Source organism: Dioscorea cayenensis, chromosome 19 (genome assembly GCF_009730915.1).
Source record: "Dioscorea cayenensis subsp. rotundata cultivar TDr96_F1 chromosome 19, TDr96_F1_v2_PseudoChromosome.rev07_lg8_w22 25.fasta, whole genome shotgun sequence".
Lineage (NCBI taxonomy): Eukaryota > Viridiplantae > Streptophyta > Magnoliopsida > Dioscoreales > Dioscoreaceae > Dioscorea > Dioscorea cayenensis.
In genome coordinates, this window is record NC_052489.1 from 14439937 (window position 1) to 14458586 (window position 18650).

Sequence of the window (18650 nt, forward strand, 5' to 3'; positions counted from 1 at the left end):
TATCACACAAGCACTTATCAGGTGACAACTTCATTAGGGTTAGACTTAGCGAGATTGAAGAGAGTTGAGAGGGTGAGTCGAGAAATAGTGGAATGTCCCTTTTCACTTCCGATGTGATTCATCTTACCTTACGTTCTAAGAGTTCTTTGCGGTCACAATAGAGTGAAGTACTAAGAGATAAACTCCATTAGGGCTTAGTTGCATAAACAAAAGAGTGAAGTGTTGAAGTAATCCTTAGTGTTAGGGCTTAATCGTGATTATGGGTCTTTTGTTTGAACCAAAGAGTTATATCTATATTAGGGAATAAGGTTTATCACTTGGAATCCGTAGAGCTTCAAGTAGTCCTGCACAGTGTGAGCGTCGAGAGTATCCTTTTCTGCCAGGTTATAGTGTAAAGGACTAGCCATGGTTGACCTTAGGTTTGGGACCGTGTGTGTTTGGATCTCCACGACTTATGAAACTTCAATTAGGAGGCATAATATTAGTCTTGCACTTGAGAAAATAGTCCTAGGGTGAGCATTATCCGAGTACCCCATATTACCATTGATTACCTCTCTTTATCCCTCGTGGTTTCTTTTCTATCTTTTACTTTCATTTACATTGATATTTTGAAGCAACATCACAAATTGGTTTTCACTCTAGCAAAATAGCAATACTTTGTGCTTCTGAACAACTATTCCCTGTGGATTCGACTACGCACTCACTGGGGTATTTTATTACTTCGATGATCCTTGCACTTGCGGTACACACACGCAAGGGGTGTGTCACTCCACCTGAGAAAGAGCAGCAACATAATCCATAATTTGCCGGTGACTCAACGCATCAGTACCCCTGATTGTGCCTACTAGGCATATGTTACCCAAAAAATCATATTCCTACAAAAACTCTTTCCATCTAGCTTGTCGCGCCGACAATTTCTTTTGAATAACAAAGAAAGTATTGCCTACATTATCAGTTTTGACAAGGAAATTGGTTCCCAAAAGATAAACTCTCTATACCTACAGGCAATGGACAACGACAAGCATCTGCCGCTCATGTGCCGAATACCATCGCTCCATATCTTTGAGCTTCCAACTCTCAAAAGCCACTAGATGCCCATTCGGAACTAGAACTCCACCAACAGTCAGACGCATTAGTGTGAACTTTAAATGGTTAATCAAATTTAGGAAGAGCAAAGACCGGTTCACTCGAGATCGCAGTCTTGATTTTATCAAAAGCCGATTGTTGCCGTTCAAGCCAAACGCATGGTTGGTCTTTTCTCAATATACCAGTAAGCGGCACTACTTTTCTCGAATACACCATAAAAAAACGGCGTTAATAGTTGGCTAGCCCAAGAAAAGAACGCAACTCAGTGACCTTGGTTGGTACCGCCCAATTCAAGATTGCCGCTACCTTAACTCGATCCATCCGTCTTCCCCTTGAGAAATAATATGCCATAGGAACTTGATTTCCTCTTAAGCAAATTGACATTTCTCTAGCTTGAGATATAATTAGTGCTGCAGAAGTTTTGATAGCATAGCTTCAAATGAATGATGTGATCCTCCAAGGATTCACTGAAAACGACAACATCATCCAAATAGATAACCACAAAATAATCAAGATACTCCTAAGACACTTGATTCATTAAGTGACAAAACATCACAGGGCCATTAGTCAAGCCAAAAGACATTACAAGGAATTCAAAAGAACCATAACAAGTAACACAAGTCATTTTAGCCTCATCTTCTTCAGCAATCCTCACTTGCCAAATGGCTGAACGAAGGTCTAACTTGCAGAAGTAAGAAGCTTTCCCCAACCGATCAAACAAGTCCTGAATTAGGGGAATTGGGTACTTGTTCTTTACCGTGACCTTGTTCAACGCCCGATAGTCCACACACAATCGAAGAGAACTATCATAATTTTTTTGGAACATTACCGGGGCACCAAACGGAGCCTTAGAAGGCTGAATGAAGCCAGTATCCAAAAGATCGGTTAGTTGACACCATAACTCAGCTAACGCCAATGAAGCCCTCCTATTAGAAGCTCGGGCAGGGGGTTTGCAGCACGGTACCAGTTCAATTTGGTGATCAATTGGCCATTGAGGATGAAGCTCTCGAGCCAATTCCGGCGGTATGACATCTTACAATTCTTCTAAGACATGACATATATTCTGCCGAATAACATACACCAAATCATCTCGAATTTCCAACAAAGAAGCAACAAGGGTTGTTCACCATTCTTCAACCCATGAGGCAACTGATGAGCGGAGAGCATCACATCCTTGCCCTTCTTCTCAATTATGACACCTGCCATAAGACAAGGAGTCTTACTATCCATGATGAGTAAGCCACCTAGGTGAGGGACAATGATGGCCTTGCTGGTCTTTAAAAATTCTATCCCTAGAATTAACTCAAAGTCATCCAGGGTGCCGACAAGTAAATCAGTCTTCCCTTGCCATTCGCCAAGCTGGATCGGCACATCCACTACTCTTCCAGCAACCGACCTAGCTTGGGAATTGATTACCTTCACTCGACTAGCATGTTTACCGGCACTCAAACCCGACTGAGTGGCCATCCCTTCATTGATGAAGCTATGTGTCGCTCCTATATCCATCATTTCTTGCATGGCTCTACCATTCAAGATTAAGTCGACATAGAGAAGAGAAGTAGAGGAATTACCCTTAATGGACCTCAAAGCCCCGACAACTATAATGGATTCACTCTTGTTGGGACTTCTGAGTCACTTCCCGCTTCGGTTATTAGCGCGGCCAACTTCTCACGCTTTGGACAATCTCTGGTTCGATGTAGTCCATCATGAATAAAACACCCATCATCTTAGTGTTACTAGGACCACCTGTTACTTTTCCATTATTCTTGGTTTTGTCATATTTTGCCTATCTGGCATAGGGTTCCCTCTGAAATCCTCTTGCAGCCTTCTTCTCCACTAGTTTCTTTTCCTTGGACTTAGACTTCACCTTCTTACTATCATTCCTGGGAGAAGATCTCAAGTCCACCAATGCTTCAGTGGCAATAATCTCCGACACAAGGTCCTTCCGTCCCTTGTCGTCAAATCTCAATTTATGCCCAATGCTGCAGGCCCATGAAGAAGTTAAACAATTTGTCCTCCTACGATAGGTCGTGGATATCCAACTACCATGATGAGATCTCCTTAACGTAGTCTTAAACCGTGCCCATGTGCTTTAGCTTCTGTAAAGCCATGCGAGCCACCTATGCGGTGTTCCTGGGAAAGAATTGCTCCTGCAACTCTTTCTTCAACTCTTTCCAAGAAGTAGAATTAGAAGTTTTTCTGATTTCCTGGACATCGTCTTCTTGCCGTGTGCACCACCACAACTTGGCATCACAGGTATGATACATGCCCACCAACGGAACTTGTTCCGAATCTGGCACTTTTGCAGCTTTGAAGTATTGATTAAAATCCCAAAGAGGGTATTATGACCTTCTTTTGCAGGCTTAGGACCTTCACACAAGAGGACACTTCCCACGTCGCAGCTGGCACAACACCGTTGTCTTGAAATTGAGTTATTTCAAGAGTCATAGATTTCACCTTTTCTGAGAGGGTATTAATCTTCGCTTAACTCTCCTTCCAGCTACCCATTAGATCCTCAATCCATTGAGCCAGAGAGCTAAGGAGCTCATCGATACGCTCGATGACTTATTCCACTAGCTTCAAACCCGCTTCAAGGCGATCAATCCGATCTTTAGTGCTTGTAGCATCTTCAAGGTTCCAAGAGCGCACAGCCGAGGGGTAGCTCTGATACCAACTGTCATGGCCTCCTGATTGACACCACGATCACCCCGTGCGAAGCTTGACACGGCAACAAGCGACAAGCCAGCCTACCGAAGGTTAGGGTTGAGAAACATCCCCAATACAAGCAACACAAGTATGCTATCAAGTAAACTTAGCCATACAAGCATGCAAGCATCACAAGAGGCATCAAAAGAAACCATGTCTTCGAGAGAACGTTGAAACTCTCTAAGGAATGAGAAGATTACAACCATGGCCAAGACTCACAACCAAGATATCATCCATCCTCCCTTGACAAAGGGAATGAGAGACCGTTTATACTAATTCCCATATAAAGGATAAGAATATCAAGAACCAATCCAATGGCTGAGATGGAGTCAGCTGTCTTGTCAAGATAAGCACACTGCTATAGTGCCAAAAAACATAGTACTCCAGCCACTACCAGGATCAACCTACATTGTCGCCCAACGTCACTGTTTACCCATCCAACCAAGTCTCGGTATTACCTAGCCGTGACACGCCTCCAACCACTGTAACGTCACGCTGATACCTATTGGTACCAGTCTAGCTATCGGTAAAGTCTCTTGGTAACGCCCAGTGCCCCTCTTGGTACACATTCTTAGCCCATCAAGACCCATAATTTGGCTAAGTGACGGGCACTCGCCTCCGTCACAACACGCCCACTCGCACTATCTTGGTCATGTGCATGCGCTCACTGTCACGTGCACACACTACACAGTCTTGGCAACATGGTCTAGTTATCTGTCTCGCCCACTATTGATCACAACTCGCGGGCATGCGCCCATGCGCGCATATGCCTGTCTCAGCACCCCTCGATCAAGCCACACCTGCTCGCCCCGTTGCACTCCCATAACCAAGGCAAGATGCCATCCTGTATGATATAAGCATCATATCGGATAGTGACCATATATAAGAGACCGAGCTCTTACAGTAGTCCATTTGTTCTCCGTACATTTATAGGTGTTGAATAAATTGTTTTACCTTTAAATTATATATCTTGAGCTAGAATGGAGGGGAAAGATATTTTCATCATTATATATTGCCACATTTGTGTATTTTCCATATTCTACTTATATTCTTATTTATTAATTTTTTTTTTTTGCTTTTCCTAATCAATTATATTAAATTTATTCTGTGTCTAACATTAAGTAATTCAACTTTACTATATAAATCATCTCATAATCTTTAAAAATAAATTATATGCTAAAAAAAATTATCAGATGCACATAATATGTAAATTCACGAGGACACTCATGTTACTTCGAAGAATAAAAAATAATAAAAAAATTTTAAATAATATTTAACATTTTCATAATAGTATCTAAATAAAATTTATTTATAATCTCCCTTTTATCTCCTCACAATAAATATTTTAAATATTCTATTGAGAATTGTATATAAATAGCACATTTTAAATATGTATAAGAGTGATTATATTTTAAGTAAGTATAAATAAATATTTTATCTCAAAAAAGATTCTAATAAAACTGTATAATAAAAAGTGGACATCCAAATTAACTATAACTTAATGATTGTGAAATGTAAAAGACAAAAATTAAATCAAAACTATTAACATAAAAAGAAATTAAATTTTTAAAGTAAATGCAAAGTTAATTGGTGGGAGAAGAGGCGCTTTTAGCAGTGATTTTCCACTAATTGTAAAGTATTAATTACAGTTATCTACTTAACCGCAGCTAAATCCAAGTTATTAGCCGCGGTTCGGTATGCCAACGTATATTACCACAAATCACAACATTAATGGCCGTTTATCCAAACTGCTAAATGTATGATGAGAAATAATATTTTTAGTCTTATGTTGACATGCAAAGCGATTACTTGCTAAAAGGCTATTATCGACATATAAAACTAAAAAGATGTATTAACTTTTACTAACTCTAATGTAGACATAATGATCACCATGGTTCGTTTTTCAACAAAGTCTAAAGAAGTAATTCCCACATCAAACTTTAACCCTTTATTTAGTTTGGAGTTTGGAAGGGTGAAGTGTGTTTGGTTGGAGAAGTAAAGAGCAGGGCCCTCCAAACTCTCATATTCCACTCTTTCAAATCGGGATCTTTTGGAGGGATGAGACTATTTAAAAAAAAAATAATTTTAAATCTCCATGAAGAAAATCAAATTACCCTTTATCAATTTGACAAATTATCATAATATTTTTTTAAAAACTAATTTCATCTTCCATATTATTTTTTTCTCTTATTTTTTTAATGCATCAATTAAAAATTAACAAAAATAATTTTTTATATAATAATATAAAAGTTATAAAAAACATAAAAAATGAGTAATAATAGTATTAGATTAATAATAGTATTATTATTTGTATAATAATAATAATATTATTATTATAAAAATAATATTATTACTAATATTAATAACAAAGTTTGTACAAAATAATGCTTGATATGTATAAAAAAATTTATTATGATCAATTTTATATAAAAGGGCAAATTAGTAAAATACACATTAAATTTTTCCTCACTCCTTCTAACCAATAAAAAAAATATATTACCCCTCCTCACTCTTCCATTAAATCAAACATAAAATTTTTGCAAAGCATCTATTCTTCTCTCCTCCTTCCATAAATCAAATATAAAATTTTTACAAACACTCTATTCTTCTCTCATCTTTCTTCCATTAAATCAAACATAAAATTAGTGTTAGTTCCGCCGATATGGTTTGTGGTTTAAAGAACACTCAAAAACACTCAAAGAACATTCACACAAACCAAGCAAGAAGGAGACACACAAGATTAGTAACCCAGTTCGGCATCCACTCGCCTACGTCTGGGGGGCCCAGCCTAGAGATAAAAAATCCACTAAAAGAGGTGAAAATATATGAGTACAAAACACTTGTCACTCACTCTCTCCACAATAAAGATCACTACCCTCTCTAGATTGTTTAGTGCTCACACACTCTCCTCTACAAAGTGATACTCACAATGTTCGAGCAAAATAGCTTATATAGACGCCTCAATGTATCAAATATAGCACATACCTCTTTTAGAATCTCCGCGGCTACTAATTTAATAACCTTCTGAAATTAGTTGTTGCAACTCCTGTTGTAACACAAGTTGCAACATGACCCTGACTGCTGACTTGACTGGGTTCTGGTTACGTTGTAGATGACCTCAAGATCCATCAACCTCCCAGTCATGCTTAGTCCGAGTCGGTGCAGCCAAATCTCCCGACTCTGACTGCCGGCAACTAGCCTACCTCCTCAGTTCCTCATCACGCAGTCCCCTCGTAAGGGACCCACGTCCTTGTGCGTCTTCACAAAACTTGCCAAACTTAGTCTTCAACCTTGCAGGTTTGGTCTTCAAAGATTCTCCATAAAGATCTTCAATCAATCATCTCAATCATGCCAACAATAGGCATGTCTTCAAATATTACCCTTAATAGTCTTCAATCATTCTCATAAAGGATTCTTCAAATAATATCTTCAATTAGCCTCTATTCATATCATTGATAGATATTTCTTCAATTAAGCTCCACCCATATTTAGTCTTCAATCAAATCACCTAAATATGGTCTTGATATGATCTTATCTTCAAGTTGTAACACATTGCCTAAAATAGCTCCACCAAGATCTTCAAGATATTTGCCTCCAAATCAAGATTCCTAGCCATGTCACCATGCTTCGCCATGTCATCAATTTTTCCATGTCACACAGGTTGCCACGTTATCTTGACTATGTGTCAAATCATGCCAATTACAGTGCAATTGCACTAACAATCTCCCCCTTTGGCATAATTTGACACAACTGCTTCTGTACCCAGACTTACTCATGTTACAACATCTAGTTACAACACTGACTGGGACATAGACTATACTAATAGTGTTATAACTTCCAGTTACAACATCAACTGGAGAACAAAAACCAGGACTGACACAAAATTTCATCTAGTTGCTTACATAGTAGTGAGAGAATACTACAACTAGTGATGTACAAATTAAGCATAAACAAATACACCCAAGTAGAACAGTCAGTTTGGAACTCTTGTACTAGTCAACTTCTCCCCCTTTGTGTCTGAATTGATGCTAAAGTCTTCACTGGTTGTTGCAAGACTTGTTACAACTTGGTTTACAACTCCCCCTATTTTTAGAATTCCTGGTCATCAGCTCCCCCTATCTTCAGAACTCCTTCTTCCTGCTGCAAATGACATAAATAAACTGTAGCAGATGCAGGCCATTTGCATTCCTCAATAGGGATTAAAGTTGGCAAAGGCTAATTTCACCCCTCAACTTTTCGAATCTTGTAGCATCAAGGGGTTTGGTAAAGATGTTCGCCAATTGCTTTTCTGTTGCAATATAATCAATAACAACTATTTTGTTCTCTACCAAATCTCGTATAAAGTGCTGTCGAAGATTAATATGTTTGGTACGAGAATGTTGGACTTGATTCTTGGAGATATCAATTGCACTTTTGTTGTCACAAAATATAGTCAATAAACCTTGTTGTAAGCCATAGTCCTCAAGCATTTGCTTCATCTACAACAATTGTGTACAACAACTTCCTGCTGCTATGTATTCAACCTTTGCAGTGGAGAGTGAAATGGAACTTTGCTTCTTGCTATACCATGTGACCAAGTTGTTACCAAGATAGAAACATCCTCCTGAGGTGCTTTTTTTATCATCAATGTTCCTTACCCAATCTGCATCACTATAACCTACAAGATGTGAGTTGGAGTCTTTTGAATACCAAATTCCATATTCTACAGTACCATGAACATATCTGATGATACATTTAACAGCTTTCAAATGAGACTCCTTTGGTGTTTCTTGATGTCTTGCACAAACTCCAACACTGAAAGAGATGTCCGGCTTACTAGCTGTGAGATAGAGTAAGCTTCCAATTATGCTTCTATAGAGACTTGAGTCTACATCTTTTCCATGCTCATCTTTTGTCAACTTCTGATTCACACTCATGGGTGTTCTCATGTGTCTAGCCTTTTCCAAGCCAAATCTTTTCACCAAGTTCTGTGCATACTTGGTTTGAGAAATAAAAATTCCTTTTTGGCATTGTTTGATTTGGAAACCCAAAAAGTAGTTCAGTTCACCTACCATACTCATCTCAAACTCTTCTTGCATTAGATGAACAAACTCATCCACTTGCCTTTGTGATGTTGAACCAAATATAATATCATCAACATAGATTTATGCCACCATGAGATTTGAGTTGGACTTCTTTATGAATAAAAGTCTTGTCTACTCCCCCTCTTTGGTAGCTCTTCTCAAGTAAAAATTTTGTTAGCCTTTCATACCACGCCCAAGGAGCTTGCTTCAAGCCATAGAGAGCCTTTTTCAATTTGAATAAATGATCTGAATGTTGAGGATTTTCAAACCCTTTTGGTTGCTCCACAAAAACTTCATCACTTAGAAAACCATTTAGAAAAGCACTCTTGACATCCATTTGATGTAACTTGAACCCCATGTAACATACTACTGTTAACAATAATCTGATGGATTGCAAGCGTGCATCTAGTACAAATGTTTGGTCAAAGTCAATTCCTTCATCTTGAGTATATCCTTAAGCCACTAGTCTTGCTTTATTTTTGGTGATGTTTCCTTTGTCATCAGTCTTGTTCTTGAAAATCTATTTGGTTCCAATAATATTCACATCCTTTGGCCTTGGGATTAATGTCCACACATCATTTTCGACCAACTGATTCAATCTTCTTGTATTGCAGCCAATCCAGTATTCATCAACTAAAGCTTCTTTGACATTCTTTGGTTCAATAAGAGAGAGGTAACATGTGTAGCCGACCAATTCTCGATAATCAATTCTTTGAGTGCTTATAGTTCTCCGTCCTTCAGTTACATTACCAATCATATTCTGAATAGGATGGGTCAAGACTGCTATCTTCATTATCTTCTTTGTTGTCAATTTCTTCTTTATCTGATTATGAGATAATTTTGCCTGTTGTAACTTCAGTTGCAACCTCTGTTATAACCTGCTGTCTGTCTGAATCCTAAGCAGTTTCTGTTGTTGTAGTTGGTGTTGTAACATGTATTGCAACTTCTTGTTCTGCTTGTAACTTTTCATCTGCTGATTCATAATTCTAAGTGATAAGCTTGTTTGGCTCACTTAATGCACCTTGAGTCTCCATATCAGAGAAATCATCAACAACATTAATGGTTTCCATCATCTTTTTGGTTCTTGAATTGAACACCCGATAGGCTCTACTAGTAGTAGTATATCCCATGAATAATTCTTCATCACTTTTCTTGTCAAACTTTCCTAGCAAATCTCTATCATTCAGAATGTAACATTTGCTTCCAAAGATGTGAAAGTATTTAAGATTTGGCTTTCAGCTTTCCAAATTTCATACGTTGTCATGTTGGTTGAAGGCCGAATGTACACTCTATTGATGATGTAGCATGCTGTATTGATTGCTTTGGCCCAAAATCTTATAGAGAGATTCTTTGAATTCAATATAACTATAACCATCTCTTGGAGAGTGTGATTCTTCCTTTCAACTACTCCATTTTATTGAGGAGATTTTGGAGCTGAAAATTCATGACAAATCCCTTGTTCACTATTAAATTCTGCAAATTGAGCATTTTCAAATTCTCTTCCATGGTCACTTCTAATTCTAGCAATCTTTCCTATTTGATATTCTTTCTTATTTTGGAGTTGCATGCATAACTCCTTGAAGACTTCAAAGGTTTCTGATTTCTCCTTCAAGAAGTCCACCCAAGTGTACCTGGAATAGTCATCAACACACACAAATACATGTCTTTTACCTGACAAGCTTTCTGTCTCTGTGGGTCCAATAAGATCCTTATGCAAGAGTTCTAGCACTCTTGTTGCACTAATGTCTTGTACCACTTTGTGAGAAGCACGACTTTGCTTTCCTAGTTGATAAGGTCCGTATACACCATCTTCCTTTTTCATAAACTTGGGCACTCCCTTAACAGCTTTCATTTCTGTAATCTTCATCAGATTCTGGAAGTTCAGATGTCCAAGCTTCTGATGCCGGATTTCAATGATGTTGCAAGATGTGTTATAACAGACTTCCAATTTCTCTAGCAAATAGCAATTGTCTGAAGATCTTGAACTAGTTAAAACACACTGACTAGCTTCATCATAGACCACACATTTGTCCTGAGCAAATTTTACCACCAGATTTCGATCACTTAATTGACTTATATTCAGAAGATTTGCCTTCAGTCCTTCTACATGCAGAATGTTTTTCAGTCTTGGATACCCAAGAACCATCAATGTTTCTTTTCCAACTACTTGACTTTTTTTACCATCACCAAAAGTCACATGCCCAATTGGACATTCTTTGTAATTCATCAAAAAGCCTTTGTCACCTATCATGTGCCTTGAACAACCACTATCAAAATACCAGTTGCCTTTTGAGGATTTTTTCATTGAAGAGTATCCCACTAGATCTTCTTTTCTGACCCATATCTTCTTGCTTTCTTCTTTTCTCTGGTATATGGTGTCTGCTTCATATTTTTGCCTTCTTTTATGTCTTTCTTAATCTTCTAACATCTTGGACGAATGTGCCCTTTGACACCATAGTAATGACATGTCGGAATCCACTTCTTTGTTTTTCCTAATACTCTATCTTTCTTCATATCTTCCTTCAGTTAATGACACTCGGTCTTATATGGCCTCTTTTTTCACAATGAAAGCATATAGGGACGTGTCTTCTATGTCGTCTCTTTTTCTTATTATACTTCTATTGTTTATTTTCTTTGCCATTTGATAGAACACAACCTGCTTCAACTTTGCTTTTTCTTGCCTCTTGATGTCTCTTTTCTATGATGTTGTGTCATACTTGTTTGAAAAGGTACCTCCTTAATCTTGGCTTTTCCTTTGTTCATTTTGTTTATAGGCTTCCTAGCATTATTCAGCTTTTCTTAACATTCTTTCAACTTTTTTGCAAGTTGTTTGTTTTGTATGAACATTTTATCAAGTTTATTTAACATGAGTTCATACCCATGCAGAAGATCAGTTTCAGTAACCTCTTCACAAGCAGTTTCTCCAGGTGTTGTAACTGATATTGAAGCTGGACTTGCAAAAGCACTGAAATTTCTGAAAAACTTTGACATTTTTTTAGCACAATTGGTAAAGAAGTGTGATTGTTGATTACATCTTCTGCCTTGTCTACTTCCTTGGTCAAGCAGTGTGATTGTTGACAAGCAGTTTTTTTGAAATATCTGCACAATTCCTTGGTCAAAAGGTGAATTTCTTTTTCTTCTTTGTCTTCAGTCTGTTGTAACTCTTTTGAGCTTGTTGCTTCAGCTTTCAGAGCTATATCTTCTTCTCTTCTACCTGGATTAAGATTCATCTCATAAGCTTGTAGAGATCCCATCAACTCATCAAGTCTCATAGTTGCGATATCTTTTGCTTCTGCTATTGCAACAATTTTAACATCGAATCTTCTTAGAAGCGATCTAAGAGTCTTCCGGACTAGCTTCTAATCAGAGTACTCCTTGCCGAGCTGGTAGGCTTGATTTGCTATGTCCATCAATTTGGCATTGAAAACAGCTATCGTCTCATCTTTTTCCATCATGCGATTCTCGAACATGGTTGTCAACATTTGAAGTTTAGATTGTCTTACGAAGTTGGTGCCTATATGAATGGTTTGAAGAATCCCCCAAGCTTTCTTGGCGCAATCACAGGTTGCAACATACTTGAACTGGTTCTCATCTACTCCTCCGAAAATAGCATTGAGTGCTTTCCCATTGGCATTTTCTTTGAGCATATCTCCGGAACTCGGTTACTCTTCATCTTTATGGTCTCGTTCATGTTTTCATCAACTTCGATTGGGGGAGACCATCCTTTTCTACGGCTGTCCATGCACTTCCATCAAGATATTTGATGAAAGCCTTCATGCGTGCTTTCCAATATGGTCAATTTGATCCATCGAGCAACGGTGGTCATATGACGGAAGCTCCTTGTTTTTCGGCCATCAATGGAACTTGTTGGACCTCGCCGACTTTGAAACCAAAGCGAACATGGTGAATAAGGCTCTGATACAACTTTTTAGTTTCGCCGATGTGATTTGTGGTTTAAAGAACACTCAAAAACACTCAAAGAACATTCACACAAACCAAGCAAGAAGGAGACACACAAAATTGGTAACCCAGTTCAGCGTCCACTCGCCTACGTCTGAAGGAGCCAAGCACAGAGATAAATAAGGAGACACACAAGATTGGTAACCCAGTTCAGCGTCCACTCGCCTACGTCTGAAGAAGCCAAGCACAGAGATAAATAATCCATTAAAAGAGGTGAAAATACATGAGTACAAAACACTTGTCACTCACTCTCTCGACAATAAAGATCACTATCCTCTCTAGATTGTCTACTGCTCACACACTCTCCTCTACAAAGTGATACTCACAATGTTAGAGCAAGGTAGCTTATATAGACGCCTCAACGTCCCAAATATAGCACATAGCTCTTTTAGAATCTCTACGGCTATTAATTTAAAACCTTCTGAAATTAGTTGTTGCAACTCCTATTGTAACATAAGTTGCAACATGACCATGACTGCTGACTTGACTGGGTTCTGGTTACGTTGCAGATGACCTCAAGATCCATCAATCTCCCGGTCATGCTTAGTCCGAGTTGGTGCAACCAAATCTCCCGACTCCGACTACCGGCAACTAGCCTACCTCCTCAGTTCCTCATCACGCAGTCCCCCTCGCAAGGGGCGCACGTCTTTGTGCGTCTTCACGAAACTTGCCAAACTTAGTCTTCAACCTTGCAGGTTTGGTCTTCAAAGATTCTCTATAAAGATCTTCAATCAATTATCTCAATCATGCCAACAATAGGCATGTCTTCAAATATTTCCCTTAATAGTCTTCAATCATTCTCATAAAGGATTCTTCAAATAATATCTTCAATTAGTCCCCATTCATACCATTGATAGATATTTCTTCAATTAAGCTCCACCCATATTTAGTCTTCAATCAAATCACCTAAATATGGTCTTAATATGATCTTGTCTTTAAGTTTTAACACATTGCCTAAAATAGCTCCACCAAGATCTTCAAGATATTTGCCTCCAAGTCAAGATTCCTTGCCATGTCACCATGCTTCGCCACATCATCAATTATGCCACGTCACACACATTGCCACGTCATCTTGACTATATGTCAGATCATGCCAATTATAGTGCAGTTGTACTAATAATTAGTGTAACAATTTTTATTCTGATTAATTATTATTTTGAATATATAGTACTTCCTAATATCTTGCACTAGGCTCCTTAGATCTTAATCATATTGATGAATGGACAAAAATTCTCCTCATAAGTAGATATGATCATATCTAGTCATAATAAAAAAAAGGTAATAAAAGAAGCTACAATTCAAACAATAATGATAACAAAGGATAAAAGAAAATGATAACAGAAAATCGATGAATTTTATTGCTTGAAGAACACCAACAACAAATCAGGAAATCAAGATAGAAAATATAAAGAAGGCAAAGAGCGATTCATGTACGGGATCCTTCCTATGATCTCTTTTAGAAATAGGCTGATTATCTTTTGCTTCGATTTTTGACACCTTAAAACCGGGGTTTTTAGAATTTTTAAGAAAATGACAGCAAGAGAGTGATGTTAAATGAGTAAATTTTGTGTGGAGTAATTACCATGAAAGTATGAGGTTATTTTGGACAAAATTGCATTCCAATGGAATCTCACTTTCTTAACATATATTAGGGAAATGGTCTCAATTTCGGGGAATGAGACTTAAATGAGAATGCTTCTTTGTAGGAAAATACTCAACCAAGGTGAAGTGATTATCTTGTATTAATTTTTAAGTGGCCAAATTTCCCACTTACCAAATACCCTCTTAGATACACTATATAAACATCCTTAATAATACTCCCATTATGAAAAGTAATCTTCACATCCATTCGTTCGCTTAAGGTAATAATCCATAACCAAAGCTATAATTTATGTGGGTAATATCATTATAAGAAATAAAAAAAAATTATCTGAATATAATAAATATTTTTTAAAAAATAAAAATAGAAGAATATCTTTTTAATCAAAAAAGAAGAAATTACTAGATAATTAAAAGATATAGATATAATCAATCACCCAATGAGTTCTGAAGGGACTTGGCTTGGATTCTTCAAAACATAATAGATTTAGCTCCTTTAGATTCCAACTAAGTCACTGACCCATTCCCACGTTTACATATAATTTATTTGTTAATTTTGTTCTTTTCATATAATGTAATAGCTAATAAAGTTTAAGGCGATTCATTTGTGAGATTGTACAAACGAACCCAAGACTAAAACAAACGAATAAATCCATATAATTTAAATCAAAATATTAGCCAAGGTGACCAATGATTATTGGCAAAGTTTTTCAAAATATATTAATGATTTTCAAACATTTGAGAAATAAATGTGTTAATTTCAAATAATTTCTAACCAACTTTGTACTTGCTCACTAAGGTCAAAGTGAATTTGTTGAGTGTAGAATTGAAATGATTGAGGGAAGTGGGCCAGTAAATATCAGTTAATTGCTTGAATGCGACATTGTACCAATCCAGTCTGTTTCACCTTAATTTGCGGTCATGCTTTTGCGTGTCTTTTTCAATCTTATTTTGTAACACGCTGCATGGATCTCGCTATCTCCGGCACATGCATTGCTGTGATTATCATCTGTTCCCTGGCAGAAGATACTGATGTTAAATTGTATATAATTTCATAAAAATATATGGAAATTATATTATAGACAAGCATTCTATGTTCAATTTTGTCTTTAATTATTTTTCTAATTATGTATTTTACTAGTTGAATTTAATTTTTAGAAATCAATCCCAATAAATACTTTTTTTTGTTTTAATTTCTCCAAGTTATTGTTTGTTAGAAATATTAACCGCACACCAAGTCATCCCATTATTAAATTGTTAGAAGTTTGTTCAATGGTTAGTTGAGCCAGTCACGTTCACACGTTGGATAACTTCCTGCACTTCTTTCATGGTTGTTGTAATGGAATCACAATATGTGATTCTATTAATTTATTTATAGTAATTTAGTTTAGCCATGTAGCCGTGCAAGTTTCTTTTAAAAAAAATTTAGAATTTTTATTAGTTAATAATAATAATAATAATAATAATTTTATTATTTATTTATTTTATTTATTTAAATAAATATATTGAGTTGACACTAATGTGAAATATACGATTGCTTTTTTTTTTCTTTGATGTGTCGAATAGATGGATGGCATACGATCATGAACCTTAGGTAATGTTTGGTTAAATATATTTGAAAATACTGTAGATTTATAAGAACAGTGTATTTGTAAATCTTGGATTTGAAAATGTAGGGAAGTCAAATCTAGCATTTGATTGGCTGTATCTGAAAATGCTGGATTTCAGGATTTTTTGTTTGTTTGAAGGATTTATAAATGCACGAGACTGAACTACGGCCGATTTGGGTGTAGTTACAAATCTAATAAAATCCCTTACATTTGCATTTCTAACTATTTTGAATTTCTCAAATCCAGCTAAACAAACATCAGATTTTAAAAGATCTTGTAATTTCAATTACCACATGTTTTTTTAAATCCGGCCAAACAAATATACCCTCAAGGCTTTTCATGTTTATTTTATTTTGCATTTATATATTTGGGCCATATTGTGTTCAATGTAATTTTTTTAATTTTTACAAAAGTAGATTGTATTTAGGATATATTATTTTTAAATTTTAGAGAACAAACATAATAAAGCGTGAAGTCCTATTTACATGGAGCGCAAAGTCCTATTTAGAGAATACATGGAGCAAGAAGCCCAGCGTGAAGTCCTGTTTTGTATGGAGCGCAAAGCAATGTAATAGATTAGGATTTTTTTAGTTGGGTTAATCTTAGAGGTTCATGATCATATGAGTGTGTTGCCTTGAATGTGTATGCATATCATATTTTATACATATATTGTTAGTGTAAATGCACTTTAATTAGCATGATTTGACACCAAGACAAGGTGATGTGGCATAAATGATGTCATAGGAAGCATGGTGACCTGGCAAATAGTCTTGGATTGGAGGCAAATATCTTGGGAGATCTTAGTGGAGCTATTTTTGGTATGAGTTACAACTTGAAGGCAAGATTTTATCAAGATCATATTTAGAGAGATTTGATTGAAGATTAAATATGGATGGAGCTTAATTGAAGAAATACCTATTAATGATATGATTGAAGGCTATTGAAGGTATGATTCAAAGAACCTTAATAAGTATGATTGGAGAAATACCTATTGTTGGTATAATTGTCATGATTGATTGAAGATCTTTCTTGGGAAAATTTGAAAACCAAACTTGGGTGAATTGAAGATCAAGTTTGGATAGTCTCTTGAAGACACACAAAGGCATGCGTCCCTTGCGAGGGGAGTGCGTGGTGAGGAATTGAAGAGGTAGGCTAGTTGCCGGTAGTCGGGATCAGGAGATCTAGCTGCATTGACTCGGACTAAGCATGACTTGGAGGTTGATGGGTCTTGAGATTATTCGCAACGTAAACAGAACTCAGTCAAGTCAGCGGTTAAGGCCATCTTGTAAGTGGTGTTACAACATGAGTTGTAACAGCTAATTTTGGAAGGTTCTAAAGTTAGTAGCTGTGGAGATTCTAAAAGAGGTATGGACTATATTTGGGACGTTGAGGTGTCTATATAAACTACCTTGCTCTGAGATTTGTTGTGACACCGGAGTGAGAGAAAGTGTGGGCACTAGACAATCTAGAGATGGTAGTGATCTTTATTTGTTAGAGTGAGTGGCAAAGTGTTTATACTCAATTATTTTCATCTCTTTTAGTGGATTTTTTATCTCTGGGCTTAGATCCCTAGTCGTAGGCTAGTGAACGCTGAACTGGGTTACCAATTTCGTGCGTATCTTTTTTTTTTTGGGTTTGTGTGAGTTTTCTATGAGTGTTTGAGTGTTCTCTAAACCACAAATCACACCGGCGGAACTAACAAGTGGTATCAGAGACTTACTAAACGTGTTCAATTTGGTTTCAAAGTCAGCGAGGTCCTGGCAAGTTCCATTGATGGCTGAAAATAGAAGGAGCTTCATTATGAAAGAGCTTCCGTTATACCACCACCATTGCTAAATCGATCAAATTTTCCATATTGGACGACACGTATGAAGGCTTTCATTAACTCCATTAATGAGAGTGTATTGATAGCCGTGGATGAAGGTTGGTCTCCTCCTATTCATGTTGATGAAGACAAGAATGAGACCATAAAGAAGAGAAGTAACTGGAGTACCAAAGATAAGCGGAAAGCTAATGCCAATGAGAAGGCTCTCAATGTAATCTTTGGAGGAGTTGATGGAAATCAGTTCAAATATATTGCAACATGCGAGTGCGGTAAAGAAGCTTGGGAGATTCTTTAAACTATCTATTAAGGTATAAACTTGGTAAGAACTTCTAAACTTCAAATGTTGACAACTATGTTCGAGAATCTCCGGATGGGAGAAGATGAGATGATAGCTGTCTTCAATGCCAAATTGATGGATATTGCAAATCAATCTCTCCAACTTAGATGAAAAGCTAGTCCGGAAGACTCTTAGATCTCTTCCAAGAAGGTTTGATGGAAAAGTTTCCACAATAGAAGAGGCAAGAGACATCACAACTATGAGACTTGACTAGTTAATGGGGTCTCTACAAGCATATGAGATGAATCTCAATCCTAAAAGAAAAGTGAAAGATTTGGCTCTGAAGATAGAAGCAACCAGGCAGAAGGAGTTACAATAGGTTGTTGTAACAGAAGATCAAGACGAAGGAGATAGTGAAATTGTTTTTCTGTCAAGGAAGCTACACAACATGATGAGAAAATACAAGACAGAAAGTAAGAAATTCTAGAAGAAATACCTTCTTAGTGAAGAAAAGAAAGGAATTG